Source organism: Dendrobates tinctorius, unplaced genomic scaffold (assembly GCF_039654945.1).
Source record: "Dendrobates tinctorius isolate UK_male_01 unplaced genomic scaffold, ASM3965494v1 ptg000033l, whole genome shotgun sequence".
In the NCBI taxonomy this organism is placed as follows: Eukaryota; Metazoa; Chordata; class Amphibia; order Anura; family Dendrobatidae; genus Dendrobates; species Dendrobates tinctorius.
In genome coordinates, this window is record NW_027361701.1 from 19,402,221 (window position 1) to 19,418,709 (window position 16,489).

Here is a 16,489-nt window from a genome sequence, read left to right on the forward strand (position 1 = left end):
TAACCTGCGATTTCTGAGGCTGGTGACTAGGATGAACTTATCCTCCGCAGCAGAGGTGACTCTTGGTCTTCCTTTCCTGGGCGGTCCTCATGTGAGCCAGTTTCTTTGTAGCACTTGATGGTTTTTGCCAATGCACTTGGGGACACTTTCAAAGTTTTCCCAATTTTTCGAACTGACTAACCTTCATTTCTTGAAGTAATGATGGCCACTTGTTTTTCTTTACTCAGCTGCTTTTTTCTTGCCATAATACAAATTCTAACAGTTTATTCAGTAGGACTATCACCTGTGTATCCACCAGACTTCTGCCCAACACAACTGATGGTCCCAACCTCATTTATAAGGCAAGAAATCCCACTTATTAAACCTGACAGGGCACACCTGTGAAGTGAAAACCATTTCCGGTGACTACCTCTTGAAGGTCATCAAGAGAATGCCAAGAGTGTGCAAAGCAGAAATCAAAGCAAAAGGTGGCTACTTTATATAAGACATACAGTATTTTCAGTTGATTCACACTTTTTTGTTAATTATATAATTCCACATGTGTTAATTCAGAGTTTTGATGCCTTCAGAGTGAATCTACAATTTTCATAGTCATGAAAATAAAGAAAACGCTTAGATTGAGAAGGTGTGTCCAAACTTTTGGTCTGTACTGTGTGTGTGTGTGTGTGTGTACATATATACACACACACACTATGACTTATCTCGGCTAAGATAAAGCCCAGATCCTCAGGCTACATTCACACTGTGGGCGTAGCCAGGATCAAACCTGGGGGGGGGGCAGAATCTCATACTGTTCCGCAGAATTTCATACTGCACACCTCAGCTGCTGCAGAACCTCATACTTCACACCCCTACACTTGAAAATAAAGCCTGCACCTTAAGAAGATGTGGTGATGAATGCAGTCTATTTATTCCAACTATCAGTTGATGTTGATGTTACTGAAGACGAGCAATGCCTGTCCTGGGCGTCCTTTTGGGCAGCTATGAAGTGTACCTGACTGGTGCTAAAAAAAAGGAGTGTAAGGCTGTGTTCACACACAGCGTTTTTTTAGCGGTTTTTACCGCTGTTTTCGCTATAAAACTGCTAAAAATAAGCTGCACAGTCATTGCACTTTTTGTGCACATTGATGCGTTTTTTACCGCATTCATTAATTTTGCGGATTTTCCCCGTTTTAGGCCTCTTCCATGCGGTTTTAAACCGCTGCGGAAAAAAAACGCATCAAAACCACGCAAAAAACGCAAGCGGAAAAATAGGTGTGGTTTCTGGGAAGGGATTCAGGTTTTTGAGCAGAAAATTTCTGCAACGTGTGCACTTAGTCTTAGTCTGTGTGCTATCCGGCTTTCATTCTTTTTGGTACAGATATGATATGGATAGACAGACATGGATAAATGGATATATACAGTGCCTACAAGTAGTATTCAACCCCCTGCAGATTTAGCAGGTTTGATAAGATGCAAATAAGTTAGAGCCTTCAAACTTCACACAAGAGCAGGATTTATTAACAGATGCATAAATCTTACAAACCAAAAAGTTATGTTGCTCAGTTAAATTTTAATAAATTTTAAACATAAAAGTGTGGGTCAATTACTATTCAACCCCTAGGTTTAATATTTTGTGGAATAACCCTTGTTTGCAGTTACTGCTAATAATCGTCTTTTATAAGACCTGATCAGGCCGGCACAGGTCTCTGGAGTTATCTTGGCCCACTCCTCCATGCAGATCTTCTCCAAGTTATCTAGGTTCTTTGGGTGTCTCATGTGGACTTTAATCTTGAGCTCCTTCCACAAGTTTTCAATTGGGTTAAGGTCAGGAGACTGACTAGGCCACTCCAACACCTTGATTTTTTGCCTCTTGAACCAGGCCTTGGTTTTGTTGGCTGTGTGCTTTGGGTCGTTGTCTTGTTGGAAGATGAAATGACGACCCATCTTAAGATCCTTGATGGAGGAGCGGAGGTTCTTGGCCAAAATCTCCAGGTAGGCCGTGCTATCCATCTTCTCATGGATGCGGACCAGATGGCCAGGCCCCTTGGCTGAGAAACAGCCCCACAGCATGATGCTGCCACCACCATGCTTGACTGTAGGGATGGTATTCTTGGGGTCGTATGCAGTGCCATCCGGTCTCCAAACGTCACGTGTGTGGTTGGCACCAAAGATCTCGATCTTGGTCTCATCAGACCAGAGAACCTTGAACCAGTCTGTCTCAGAGTCCTCCAAGTGATCATGAGCAAACTGTAGACGAGCCTTGACATGACGCTTTGAAAGTAAAGGTACCTTACGGGCTCGTCTGGAACGGAGACCATTGCGGTGGAGTACGTTACTTATGGTATTGACTGAAACCAATGTCCCCACTGCCATGAGATCTTCCCGGAGCTCCTTCCTTGTTGTCCTTGGGTTAGCCTTGACTCTTCGGACAAGCCTGGCCTCGGCACGGGAGGAAACTTTCAAAGGCTGTCCAGGCCGTGGAAGGCTAACAGTAGTTCCATAAGCCTTCCACTTCCGGATGATGCTCCCAACAGTGGAGACAGGTAGGCCCAACTCCTTGGAAAGGGTTTTGTACCCCTTGCCAGCCTTGTGACCCTCCACGATCTTGTCTCTGATGGCCTTGGAATGCTCCTTTGTCTTTCCCATGTTGACCATGTATGAGTGCTGTTCACAAGTTTGGGGAGGGTCTTAAATAGTCAGAAAAGGCTGGAAAAAGAGATAATGAATCCAACCATGTGAAGCTCATTGTTCTTTGTGCCTGAAATACTTCTTAATACTTTAGGGGAACCAAACAGAATTCTGGTGGTTTGAGGGGTTGAATAATAAATGACCCTCTGAATAAACTTTTCACAATTTAAAAAAAAAATTAAACAAAGAAATAACATTCTTTTTTGCTGCAGTGCATTTCACACTTCCAGGCTGATCTACAGTCCAAATGTCACAATGCCAAGTTAATTCCGAATGTGTAAACCTGCTAAATCTGCAGGGGGTTGAATACTACTTGTAGGCACTGTAGATAGAGCAGATTTCTAATCTGCTTTTGCTATTGAAAACATTATCTATGAGCTCAAAAACCTTTCATGTGATGCGGTTTTTTAAAAAGCTGATCTGCTTTTGCAACTGAAAAACGTATCCTCAAAAAACGCAGGAAAAACGCTGTGTGAATGTAGCCTTAGATCAGGAATAGAACAGTCATTTATAGGACATTTCATAACTTTCCCAAATTCCTATGAAAAAATATTCAGCATTGAACTACTGTACCCAATTTATTATATATTTTAGGAGTCGGTCCATTTTATACCGACTCCAACTCCGACTCCACCAAAATGAGCACCGACTCCGACTCCACAGCCCTGCCCTTGTTTGCGTGGATTTCCTCCGGGTACTCCGGTTTCCTCCCACATTCCAAAGACATACTGTTGGGGAATTTAGATTGTGAGCTCCATCGGGGACAGTGATGATAATGTGTGCAAAGCTGTATAGCGCTGCGGAATATGTTAGCGCTATATAAAAAAATAAAGAAAAAAAAATATTAAGTCAATACTTTAGCGTCTATTTTTTTCTCTACTGGTAAATAGCATAGTATTGATGCTCTACACTCTAGACTAAAAAACTGTTAAATAGTCTAGTGTCCGTGCTATATAGCACTCTATCTAATTCTATATATGTCTTTTTAGGCACAAGATCAATAGACCAAGATCATTGAGTAAATACTCTAGTGTGGGCTTCTGCCCATTTTTTGAATGGTTTATAGTATGTTATATTTATATACAGTACAGACCAAAAGTTTGGACACTCCTCATTCAAAGAGTTTTCTTTATTTTCATGACTATGAAAATTCTCTTGATGAGCTTCAAGAGGTAGTCACCAGAAATTGTCTTCCAACAGTCTTGAAGGAGTTCCCAGAGATGCTTAGCACTTGTTGGCCCTTTTGCCTTCACTCTGCAGCCCAGCTCACCCCAAACCATCTCGATTGGGTTCAGGTCTGGTGACTATGGAGGCCTGGTCATCTGGCGTAGCACCCCATCTCTATCCTTCTTGGTCAAATAGCCCTTACACAGCCTGGAGGTGTGTTTGGAGTCATTGTCCTGTTGAAAAATAAATGATGGTCCAACTAAATGCAAACCAGATGGAATAGCATGCCGCTGCAAGATGATGTGATAGCCATGCTGCTTCAGTATGCCTTCAATTTTGAATAAATCCCCAACAGTGTCACCAGCAAAGCGCCCCCACACCATCACACCTCCTCCTCCATGCTTCACGGTGGGAACCAGGCATGTAGAGTCCATCCGTTCACCTTTTCTGAGTCGCACAAAGACACGGTGGTTGGAACCAAAGATCTCAAATTTGGACTTATCAGACCAAAGCACAGATACTGGTCTAATGTCCATTCCTTGTGTTCTTTAGCCCAAACAAGTCTCTTCTGCTTGTTGCCTATCCTTAGCAGTGGTTTCCTAGCAGCTATTTTACCATGAAGACCTGCTGCACAAAGTCTCCTCTTAACAGTTGTTGTAGAGATGTGTCTGCTCCTAGAACTCTGTGTGGCATTGACCTGGTCTCTAATCTGAGCTGCTGTTAACCTGCGATTTCTGAGGCTGGTGACTCGGATGAACTTATCCTCCGCAGCAGAGGTGACTCTTGGTCTTCCTTTCCTGGGGCGGTCCTCATGTGAGCCAGTTTCTTTGTAGCGCTTGATGGTTATTGCCACTGCACTTGGGGACACTATCAAAGTTTTCCCAATTTTTCAGACTGACGTTCATTTCTTAAAGTAATGATGGCCATTCATTTTTCTTTACATAGCTGCTTTTTTCTTGCCATAATACAAATTCTAACAGTCTATTCAGTAGGACTATCAGCTGTGTATCCACCAGACTTCTGCACAACATGACTCATGGTCCCAACCCCATTTATAAGACAAGAAATCCCACTTATTAAACCTGACAGGGCACACCTGTGAAGTGAAAACCATTTCCGGTGACTACCTCTTGAAGCTCATCAAGAGAATGCCAAGAGTGTGCAAAGCAGTAATCAAAGTAAAAGGTGGCTACTTTGAAGAACCTAGAATATAAGACATATCTTCAGTTGTTTCACACTTTTTTGTTAATTATATAATTCCACATGTGTTAATTCATAGTTTTGTTGCCTTCAGAGTGAATCTACAATTTTCATAGTCCTGAAAATAAAGAAAACTCTTTGAATGAGAAGGTGTGTCCAAACTTTTCGTCTGTACTGTATGTTTTTTTTCAGGCACAATTTCTTTAGATGAAGACTATTTAGTCAATACTCTAGTGTGGGCATTGACCCTACCTCTTATTTAACCATCTACAACACATCAGCACTTTAGATACTACGAGATAAGTCTTACAACACGATATGAGACATTGTCTCCCCACTAGGGGTTTTTTGGTCTTTTGTGTGTGTGTGTGTGTGTGTGTGTGTGTGTGTGTGTGTGTGTGTGTGTGTTTTTGTGTGTGTCCCATTTTTTTGGTATGTCTTTTAGGGTGGGACTTTAGGGACACCGACGTTGAGCGAGGTTGCCACATCGTCAACAGCTAGGGTGCCAATCTCTGCAGACAGGTAGGGTCTCCGTTAGGGTGAAATTTGTCCCCTTGCTACAAAATATTAGTCATTTCACTTTTTTGTGTACATTTGAGAGCCACTATATTCACCGTAGCGATCTTTTTAACTATATCAAAGGTATATTTTAGAGGGTTTTTTTTTTTTTACTTTTTGTGGTGATAAAATTGGATATTTTAACAAATGTTTAATAGGTTAGTGTAGAGTAGGGCCTGGCCAAAAGAGTCTACCGTGTCGTGGTGATGGCGGCTTAAAAAATCTTTTGGCCAAAGCAAAAGCTGCTGGCTATATGTGTGATCTGGTGACGGGAACTATTAATGTGTGATTGGTGAGTAGTGGAGTTTTTCCAAGAGAGAGCAGTGGGACTGTGGACAGTTCGAGGGGTGGAGGCAGGGCTGGAGTGGAGCCTGGGCGGAGTCTCTAGTGGGCCCCAAGAATTTTGCCAGTATGGGGCCCCAAAATTCCTAGTGGCAGCCCTGGGCATTACTATGTGGGGCAGTAAGAGGAGCTCTGTTTTTGTACCACACAGCAGGTGCAGTAATACGGACACATACGGCTCAGTATTGGGCTATCGGCAGGATGAGGAGTTTGTGCAGGTTGGGAATACATTTGCACATGGAAACACGAGAAGCAATGGGATGAAACTGAAAGGGAGACAATATACATTAGATATTAGAAAAAACTTTTTGACAGTGAGGATGATCACTTAGTGTAACAGGCTCCAACGTGAAGTGATGAGTTCTCCTTCAATCGAATTGTTCACACAGAGGCTGGACAGACATCTGTCTGGGATGGTTTAGTGAATCCTGCATTGAGCAGGGGGTTTGATACGATGACCCTGGAGGTCCCTTCCAACTCCAACATTCTAAGATTTCATGATTCTACATGTGTACGGAGCTGGAAATGTGAGAAGACCGATGTGTCTTTGTTGTAATCTCTGCAGATGAGTCCCAGCTGGAGAACTCGACATGTCAGTCTGGGCCAGAAGGAAAACATGGGAAAAGTGAATAACGCCACCAGAAAGAACATCATCTGTAAGTCACCATCTATAACTGTGCAGTAATCTCTATATGTCCTGCAGGACCGGTATCTACCACTTTATGTCACCATAATGCGGTAATATCAATGCTGGTCTTTGTATAGACTTTTATTTTCAATAACAGTGCGGTCATCCCCTGAGGACTCAGACGTCAAGGTTAGATTTCAGAAAGGCAGATTTTAAGGGATTCAGAAAGAGAATTGGAGGGATCCAATGGCTGGATATCCTTAAAGACAAAAATGTCCAGGAAGGATGGGAAATCTTGAAAAATGAAATTCTCAAAGCACAGTTGTTAACAATTCCGAAAAGAGGGAAGAATAGGAAGCATTTAAGGAAACCAGGATGGATGAACACAGAACTTAAGCACATGCTAAAAAGGAAGCAAAAAATGTTTATAAAATGGAAAGAAGGAGGCATATCTAAAGAAGAATATAATGCTGTCTGCAGAACCTGCAAGGCACAAATCAGATTATCTAAAGCTGAAAATGAATTGAGGCTTGCAAGAGATGTCAAAAGCAATCATAAAGGATTTTGGGGATATGTCAAAAGTAAAAGAAAAGTCAAAGATGCTATAGGATTTTTACAGGATGAAAATGATGAAATGGTAAGACAGGATGTTGAGAAGGCTGAACTTTTAAATTCCTATTTTGCATCTGTTTTCTCTCAGAAAGGAAATGTAACATCAACTGTTATTCACTGTCCTATTAAGGGAATAGAAGAATCCAGGATATCTATAAACAGAAAGATAGTGAGGAAACACTTAGCTAACCTAAATGTATTCAAGTCTCCAGGTCCAGATGAATTACACCCCAGAGTACTGAAGGAGATAGCAGAAGAAATTTTTGAACCCCTCTCCATAATCTTTGAAAATTCTTGGAGAACAGGAGAAGTGCCAGAAGACTGGAGAAGAGCAAATGTTGTTCCTATCTTCAAAAAGGGGAAGAAGGTGGACCCAGGCAACTATAGGCCGGTGAGTCTGACTTCTATACCAGGAAAGATCTTTGAACAAATTATTAAACAACATGTATGTCAATACCTGGATAAGAATGAAGTGATTAAACAGAGTCAGCATGGGTTTGTAACTAATAAGTCATGTCAGACTAATTTAATTTCCTTCTATGATGGTATTACTGATTGGGTGGATCAAGGAAATGCTGTAGATATAGTATATCTTGACTTCAGCAAAGCATTTGACAAAGTCTCTCATACAATCCTTATTGAAAAAATGACTAAGTATGGAATGGACAAGGCAACTGTTAGGTGGATTCATAACTGGCTTAGTGATCGGACCCAAAGAGTGGTCGTAAATGGCTGCACATCCAGTTGGAAGAATGTCTCAAGTGGGGTACCACAGGGCTCTGTCCTGGGCCCTGTATTGTTCAACATCTTTATCAACGATTTAGATGAAGGAATTGAGGGTAAACTGATTAAATTTGCTGATGACACAAAGCTAGGAGGGATAGCTAATACTAGAGAAGAGAGAGAGAGGATTCAAAAAGATTTAAATAAACTGGAGAAGTGGGCAGCAACTAACAGAATGGTTTTTAACAGGGAGAAATGCAAAGTACTACATCTGGGCAATAAAAATGAAAAAAGCATATATAGAATGGGAGGAATAGGGCTAAGTGACAGCACATGTGAAAAAGACTTGGGTATACTAATAGATCACAGACTGAATATGAGTCAACAGTGTGATGCAGCAGCAAAAAAGGCAAATGCAATTCTAGGATGTATTAACAGAAGCATACAGTCTAGATCACGTGAAGTAATTATTTCCCTCTACTCCTCTTTGGTCAGACCTCATCTGGAATATTGTGTCCAATTTTGGGCACCACATTTTAAAAAAGACATCAACAAACTGGAGCAAGTTCAGAAAAGAGCGACCAGAATGGTGACCGGTCTGCAAACCCTGTCTTATGAGGAAAGGTTGCAGGATTTGGGAATGTTTAGTTTGCAAAAGAGAAGACTGAGAGGAGACTTAATAGCTGTCTACAAATATCTAAAGGGCTGTCACATTATAGAAGGATCAACTTTATTCTCATTTGTACAAGGAAAGACTAGAAGCAATGGGATGAAGCTGAATGGGAGGAGACACAGATTAGATATTAGAAAAAACTTTTTGACAGTTAGAGTGATCAATGAGTGGAACAGGCTGCCACGAGAAGTGGTGAGTTCTCCTTCAATGGAAGTCTTCAAACAGAGGCTGGACAGACATCTAACTGGGATGATTTAGCGAATCCTGCTTTGAGCAGGGGGTTGGACCAGATGGCCCAGGAGGTCCCTTCCAACTCTACGATTCTATGATTCTATGAGGTTCTCCTATACCACCTGTTGGGAATAGATAGCTCAGCTGGGATCTTTGCTTTGGCACAAGCGTGTGGCTATGAAGTCACTTCAGCAGACTAGCAAGTTCCACATGAATATGGACACGGCATATTTATTGTGCACACTTGTTATTCAATGTTACACATGCCAAACATGAAATAAAACATCTAAGGCCGTCTGGCCACTAACTAACAATAGCAGGCTAACTACAAAATAAACCTATATAACAGCAAACAAGTCCATGTAATCTTACTGTGTCAGCTCCCAGCTCAGCAGATGAGATTGAGAGATCCCAGCTCCTCCTGATTATATCAGCTGGACCAGTCAGGAAACCAAAACCTGGATTGAATAGGTGGAGGGGGAACTACCAGTCCTTTCCATGCTGATCCCTAACGAAACCAGGACTGGATTACAGTGAAATAAACTGGATTCATCATCAGTACAGGGAGACATATGAAATGAAACGGGGAGAAATATACCTGTTTTCTAGTACCTCTCCCCTTGGCACCTCACACACCATAGTTATAATCATGATTACCTAGTTAGGGGCCACAGGCGGACACAGACCGAAATGGCCCCTGTGCAAGAACAATATATGATCCCTTTTGCAGCCCAAGAGCTCTTAAAAATGCAAAATTGCACCTTTTCTGGAGTTAGAAATGGCCCCTTTACATCTTGCTCCCATGTGCGGCTCGCAGGTTGCACCAATGATATGTCCTCCTGTTAGGGGCCCACTCAGATGTTTGCCCCCCCACCCCCGAGCTGAACCCCTAGCTACGCCTCTGCCTTCTACAAATGGATCTCCAGCTTCATTCCCTCCACCTTCTTGCATCTGGATTACACTCAATAATAGGAGAATAATGATCATATTGGCTTCCATGATATTCAATACACTACCTGAACTGGGTGTTCATCCCGCATGCCCTTTTGTGACATCCGGCACTTCGCGCAGACTCCTCTTGGGACAATTTTGTTCCACTTTTTGGCATCTTCATTTTGCTATTCCAACCTCAGTCCCTCATCCAAACTGCAGACCTATTGGATCCATGGAAGTTGCCATGGGAAATGAGGGCTCTAGAGTCCTTGTTTTTTATTCTAATTTTTCTCTCCCTGCACCCAGGAACCCAGGTCTCAATCCACCCCTCAGATACTGTAGGTTGCACATTATATACCTGTTTATAGTGCTTTTTTGTCACATTAAATATTTCTTTTATGTATATCTTCAATATGCTTTTTTTCAAAATATACATGCACAATTCTGTGACCCTGGCCTTCTATAATTATATGTATTTCCCATCCACATATTATATGCATCTTTTTTCAGATTCTCCAAGTATTGGGGCGGACCCTTGCTCACAGGGGCTTTACCCTCTTGCTCACTAGTTTTCCAGGATTAATCCATTTTCCCATCCATCCTATTCAATATATTTACGTGACCCCCAAGGGGTATCTTTGATGCTCTTTACACATTACTACATGCTTATTCATTTCCCATTTAGTTATACATATGGTTTCTGCACTACTTAACATTACATTTTATCACCCTATTTTTATTAGTAAGTGGATTATTCTTGCTCTGATTTGCTATGGGCACTTCCGTGGTTGGTCACATTTCCCTTTCCTATACATTTATGCACTTCACTGCCCTTAGTGCTCTTAAGATTATCTGGGCAGGTTTGTAACATGGGGCCATGATATATTTAACTCACTTTGTTTGTACCTTTTATTATATACCGTATATTTCTGCCACTCTCCTCTCCATGTTTTCACTTCATCTTTGTTTACGTTGGTCCTTGTCCATGCAATCCCAGTTGCTCCAGCTATCCCTGCCCATTATCCCTTGCCTAGGCCACACTGATCACCGATCATCACAATGGGTCACCGAGAATGATAGCTGGCCAGGCTAAGCCGCAGATAACCAGAGAGGTTGGTAACTACGCAGATGCAGACCCCTGATCCTGTCCACACAACTAGCAGTAGCCGTGGAGCGTACCTACGATGATCTTAGACGACTCGGCACAGCCGGAGAGCTAACTAAGCCTAAAGCAAGAAAGGGGAAATCTAAACTGCCCCGGAGCAGACCCCAAAGGAATAGATAGCTCCCAAACATATATTGTCGGTGAGACAAGGTGAAAACACAAACGCAGGCAGAAACATAGACTGAGCAAACGATGGGGCCCACACTGACTAGACAGGACAGGAAAGGAAAGACACTGCAATCACGCAAAAATCCCTGCAAAAAGCCCAGCACGTCTGATGCACAAAAACACTGAAGTCGCATGACTTCGCCCCCACTTTATTAGCACTCTGGTATATTCTGAAAGCAAAGCAAAAAGAGACCAATATAAAAGGGGACAAAACAAACTGGCACATGCAGTAACATATGTGCGGTGATTCAGCACAGCCCCAGCCGGAGCTAGCTGACCCGCACAAAGCAGAGATAAACAAAACCAGATCAAATGCAAACAGAATAGCAAATGAACTACTTAGCTGAACATGCAGGGAAAGAGCAGAAGACCTCAGACTTCAGGAGGCACAGGAAGAAAATCACCAGCAGGGATAGAGGGAGTCGGCTGTCTTAAATCCCAGTCAGAAACCCCAGACCTCCAATCGTCTTCCTCATTATCACGTGGCAAGCCTCTGTCAATCAGATCAGCTCCACTACCTCCAGTAACCACCAGAGGGAGCCCAGAAAGAGAACTCTCAATCTGACTAGCTCCACTATCTTTAGTAATCACCAGAGGGAAGCCAGAGAGAGAATTCACAACAGTACCCCCCCTTCAGGTAACGAACCCTCATCCACGCCACCAGGCCGTTCAGGATGGGCCCTGTGAAAAGCACGAACCAATCTTGCATCATGAATGTCAGAAGCAGAGACCCAAGAATTATCCTCCTGGCCATAACCCTTCAATTTGACCAGGTACTGGAGTCTCCATCTAGCCAAACGAGAATCCAATATTTTCTCTACCTCATACTCCAAATTACTTTTAACCAATACAAGTTCAGGAGGCGCCGCCATGGGAACTACTGGCTCTACAGACCTCTTCAACAAGGATTTATGGAACACGTTATGAATCTTAAGCGTAACTGGAAGTGCCAAACGGAAAGAAACGGGATTAAGGATTTCCAAAATCTTATAAGGTCCAATAAATATTGGCTTGAATTTTGGAGACACAACCTTCATAGGAATATTCTTTGAAGAAAACCAAACCATATCACCCACTTTAAACCGGGGACCAATGGTCCTATGCCGGTTGGAAAACCGTTGGGCTTTTTCCTGAGAGTTGGACAACTTATCCCACCACTTGGTCCCAAATCTGCTGCATTCTCTCTACCACAGAATCCACACTTGGGCAGGCCGAAGATTCCACCTGCCCTGAAGAAAATCGTGGATGAAACCCAAAGTTACAGAAAAAGGGTGACATCAAAGTGGCAGAACTAGCTCTATTGTTTAGCGTAAATTCGGCCAAGGGCAAAAATGAGACCCAGTCATCCTAATCAGCAGATATGAAACTTCTCAAATAGGATTCCAAAGTCTGGTTTGTTCTCTCAGTCTGCCCATTGGTCTGAGGATGAAATGCAGAGGAGAAAGATAACGGAATTCCCATTTTGGAACAAAAAGCTCTCCAAAATCTGGAAATAAACTGGACTCCTCTGTCCGACATAATGTTCTCAGGAATCCCGTGCAACCGAACCACCTGTTGTAAAAACAAGGGCACCAACTCAGAAGAAGATGGCAACTTTGGGAGTGGTACAAAATGGACCATCTTAGAAAATCTATACAGAGCACCCAGATAACAGTCATTCTCTGAGAGACAGGAAGATCAGAAATAAAATCCATTGAGATATGAGTCCATAGCCTCCTGGGCACCGGCAGGGGCATCAACAACCCAATAGAACGAGAACAGGGCTTGAACCGAGAACAAGTCCCACAGGACTGGACAAAATTCCTGACATCACGAGATAAGGCAGGCCACCAAAAAGACCGACTCACCAAATCTCTGGTACCAAAAATACGTGGATGACCAGCCAACGCAGAGCAATGAATTTCAAACATTACTCTTTTCCTCCACTGGTCAGGGACATACAATTTTCCCATAGGGCAACGTTCAGATTTGTCCTCCTGAAATTCCTCCAGGGCATGTCTCAAATCGGGTGAGATGGTGGAAAGAACTACACCCTCATTTAGAATGGTAGTAGGCTTGGTCACATCAAGAGAATCCGCAAAGAAACTCCTAGAAAGGGCATCCGCCTTAACATTCTTATTGCCCGAAAGAAAAAGAACACAAAATTAAAACCCGTGAATAACAAGGCTCACCTAGCCTGTCTAGGATTGAAGCGTTTGGCTGATTCAAGATAACTCAAATTTTTGTGGTCGGTGAGGACCACAACTTGATGTCTAGCTCCCTCCAACCAATGTCTCCACTCTTTAAATGCCCATTTCATGGCCAACAATTCCTGATTCCTTACATCATAGTTACGTTCAGATGGGGAGAATTTTCAAGAAAAGAAGGCACAGGGATTCATCTTAGAAGAACTGCCTCTGGAGACCAATTCACCACATCAGCGCTCTTTTTGGTCAAATCAGTCAGTGGTTTAACAATACCAGAAAAATTACTTCTAAATTTAGAAATTAGCAAAACCCAAAAACTTCTGGAGAGCCTTCAAAGAAGTGGGCTGAACCCAATCATAAATGGCCTGTATCTTGGCCGGGTCCATTTCAATAGCCGACGGGGACCAAATGAATCCCAAAAATGAAATCCTCTGTACGCCAAAGAGGCACTTAGATCCCTTAACATACAGAGAATTTTCCCTCAAAATCTGGAACACAGTCTGGACATGTTCCTCATGAAAATCCCAATCACTGGAAAAGATCAAAATATCCAGATAAATGATCAAAAACTTATCCACAAAGTCCCAGAAAATATTCATAAAAGCCTGGAAGACAGAAGGGGCATTAGTGTACCCAGAAGGCATCACCAGGTACGCAAAATGTCCCTCCGGAGTATTAAACGCCGTCTTCCATTCATCCCCGTGCTTGATGCGAATAAGATTATACACCCCCCTGAGGTCAAGCTTGGTAAACCAACAGGCACTTTTAACTCTGGAAAATAAATCAGAAATCAGGGGTAACGGGTACTGATATTAACCCCTTCACCCCCAAGGGTGGTTTGCACGTTCATGACCGGGCCAATTTTTACAATTCTGACCACTGTCCCTTTATGAGGTTTTAACTCTGGAACGCTTCAACGGATCTAGGCGATTCTGAGATTGTTTTCTCGTGACATATTGTACTTCACTTTAGTGGTAAAAAATTTTCGCTATAACTTGCATTTATTTATGAAAAAAACAGAAATATGGCAAAAATTTTGAAAATTTTGCAATTTTCAAACTTTGAATTTGTATGCCCTTAAAACAGAGAAATATGTGACACAAAATAGTTACTAAATAACATTTCCCACATGTCTACTTTACATCAGCACAATTTGGGAAACAACATTTTTTTTTGTTAGGAAGTTATAAGGGTTAAAATTTGACAAGCGATTTCTAATTTTTACAACAAAACTTACAAAACCATTTTTTTTAGGGACCACCTCACATTTGAAGTCACTTTGAGGGGTCTATATGGCAGAAAATACCCAAAAGTGACACCATTCTAAAAACTGCACCCCTGAAGCTACTCAAAACTACATTCAAGAAGATTATTAACCCTTCAGGTGCTTCACAGGAGCAGAAGCAACGTGGAAGGAAAAAATGAACATTTAACTTTTTAGTCACAAAAATAAGATTTTAGCAACAATTTTTTTATTTTCCCAAGGGTAACAGGAGAAATTGGACCCCAACGGTTGTTGTCAAATTTGTCCTGAGTATGCTGATACCCAATATATGGGGGGGAACCACTGTTTGGGCACAAGGCAGGGCTCAGAAGGGAAGGAGCCCCGTTTGACTTTTTCAACCTAAAATTGGCTGGAATTGAGATCGGACGCCATGTCGCGTTTGACGAGTGTCTGATGTGCCTAAACAGTGGAAACCCCCCACAAGTGACCCCATTTTGGAAACTAGACCCCCTAAGGAACTTATCTAGATGTGTGGTGACCACTTTGAACCCCCAAGGGCTTCACAGAAGCTTATAACACCCAGGCGTGAAAATAAAAAATCATATTTTTTCCACAAACATGATCATTTAGTCCCCAATATTTTGTTTTCCCAAGGGTAACAGGAGAAATTGGACCCCAAAGGTTGTTGTCAAATTTGTCCTGAGTACGCTGATACCCAATATGTGGGGGGGAACCACTGTTTAGGCACATGGCAGGGCTCAGAAGGGAAGGAGCCCCGTTTGACTTTTTCAACCTAAAATTGGCTGGAATTGAGATCGGACGCCATGTCACGTTTGACGAGCGTCTGATGTGCCTAAACAGTGGAAACCCCCCACAAGTGACCCCATTTTGGAAACTAGACCCCCTAAGGAACTTATCTAGATGTGTGGTGACCACTTTGAACCCCCAAGGGCTTCACAGAAGTTTATAACACCCGGGCGTGAAAATAAAAAATCATATTTTTTCCACAAACATGATCATTTAGTCCCCAATATTTTGTTTTCCCAAGGGTAACAGGAGAAATTGGACCCCAAAGGTTCTTGTCAAATTTGTCCTGAGTATGCTGATACCCAATATGTGGGGGGGAACCACTGTTTAGGCACATGGCAGGGCTCACAAGGGAAGGAGCCCCGTTTGACTTTTTCAACCTAAAATTGGCTGGAATTGAGATCGGACGCCATGTCACGTTTGACGAGCGTCTGATGTGCCTAAACAGTGGAAACCCCCCACAAGTGACCCCATTTTGGAAACTAGACCACCTAAGGAACTTATCTAGATGTGTGGTGAGCACTTTGAACCCCCAAGGGCTTCACAGAAGTTTATAACACCCGGGCGTGAAAATAAAAAATCATATTTTTTCCACAAACATGATCATTTAGTCCCCAATATTTTGTTTTCCCAAGGGTAACAGGAGAAATTGGACCCCAAAGGTTGTTGTCAAATTTGTCCTGAGTACGCTGATACCCAATATGTGGGGGGGAACCACTGTTTAGGCACATGGCAGGGCTCAGAAGGGAAGGAGCCCCGTTTGACTTTTTCAACCTAAAATTGGCTGGAATAGAGATTGGACGCCATGTCACGTTTGACGAGCGTCTGATGTGCCTAAACAGTGGAAACCCCCCACAAGTGACCCCATTTTGGAAACTAGACCCCCTAAGGAACTTATCTAGATGTGTGGTGACCACTTTGAACCCCCAAGGGCTTCACAGAAGTTTATAACACCCGGGCGTGAAAATAAAAAATCATATTTTTTCCACAAACATGATCATTTAGTCCCCAATATTTTGTTTTCCCAAGGGTAACAGGAGAAATTGGACCCCAAAGGTTGTTGTCAAATTTGTCCTGAGTACGCTGATACCCAATATGTGGGGGGGAACCACTGTTTAGGCACATGGCAGGGCTCAGAAGGGAAGGAGCCCCGTTTGACTTTTTCAACCTAAAATTGGCTGGAATTGAGATCGGACGCCAT

The 16,489-nt window shown here is 42.6% G+C and overlaps 1 protein-coding gene across 15 annotated transcripts in view; it reads left to right on the plus strand.

Annotated features, from left to right (window-relative positions):
• FOXRED2 (FAD dependent oxidoreductase domain containing 2) overlaps positions 1-16,489 on the plus strand; it is a 1,046,175-nt gene that overhangs the window by 50,851 nt on the left and 978,835 nt on the right. For 3 of the 15 annotated variants that reach the window (XM_073573006.1, XM_073573007.1, XM_073573009.1), the window contains exon 2: positions 6,503-6,593. The exons of the other annotated variants lie outside the window; for them this stretch is intronic. The gene's annotated coding sequence lies outside the window, so the exon portion shown is untranslated. The remainder of the gene's footprint in view (positions 1-6,502; positions 6,594-16,489) is intronic. 15 annotated transcript variants of the gene reach the window in all.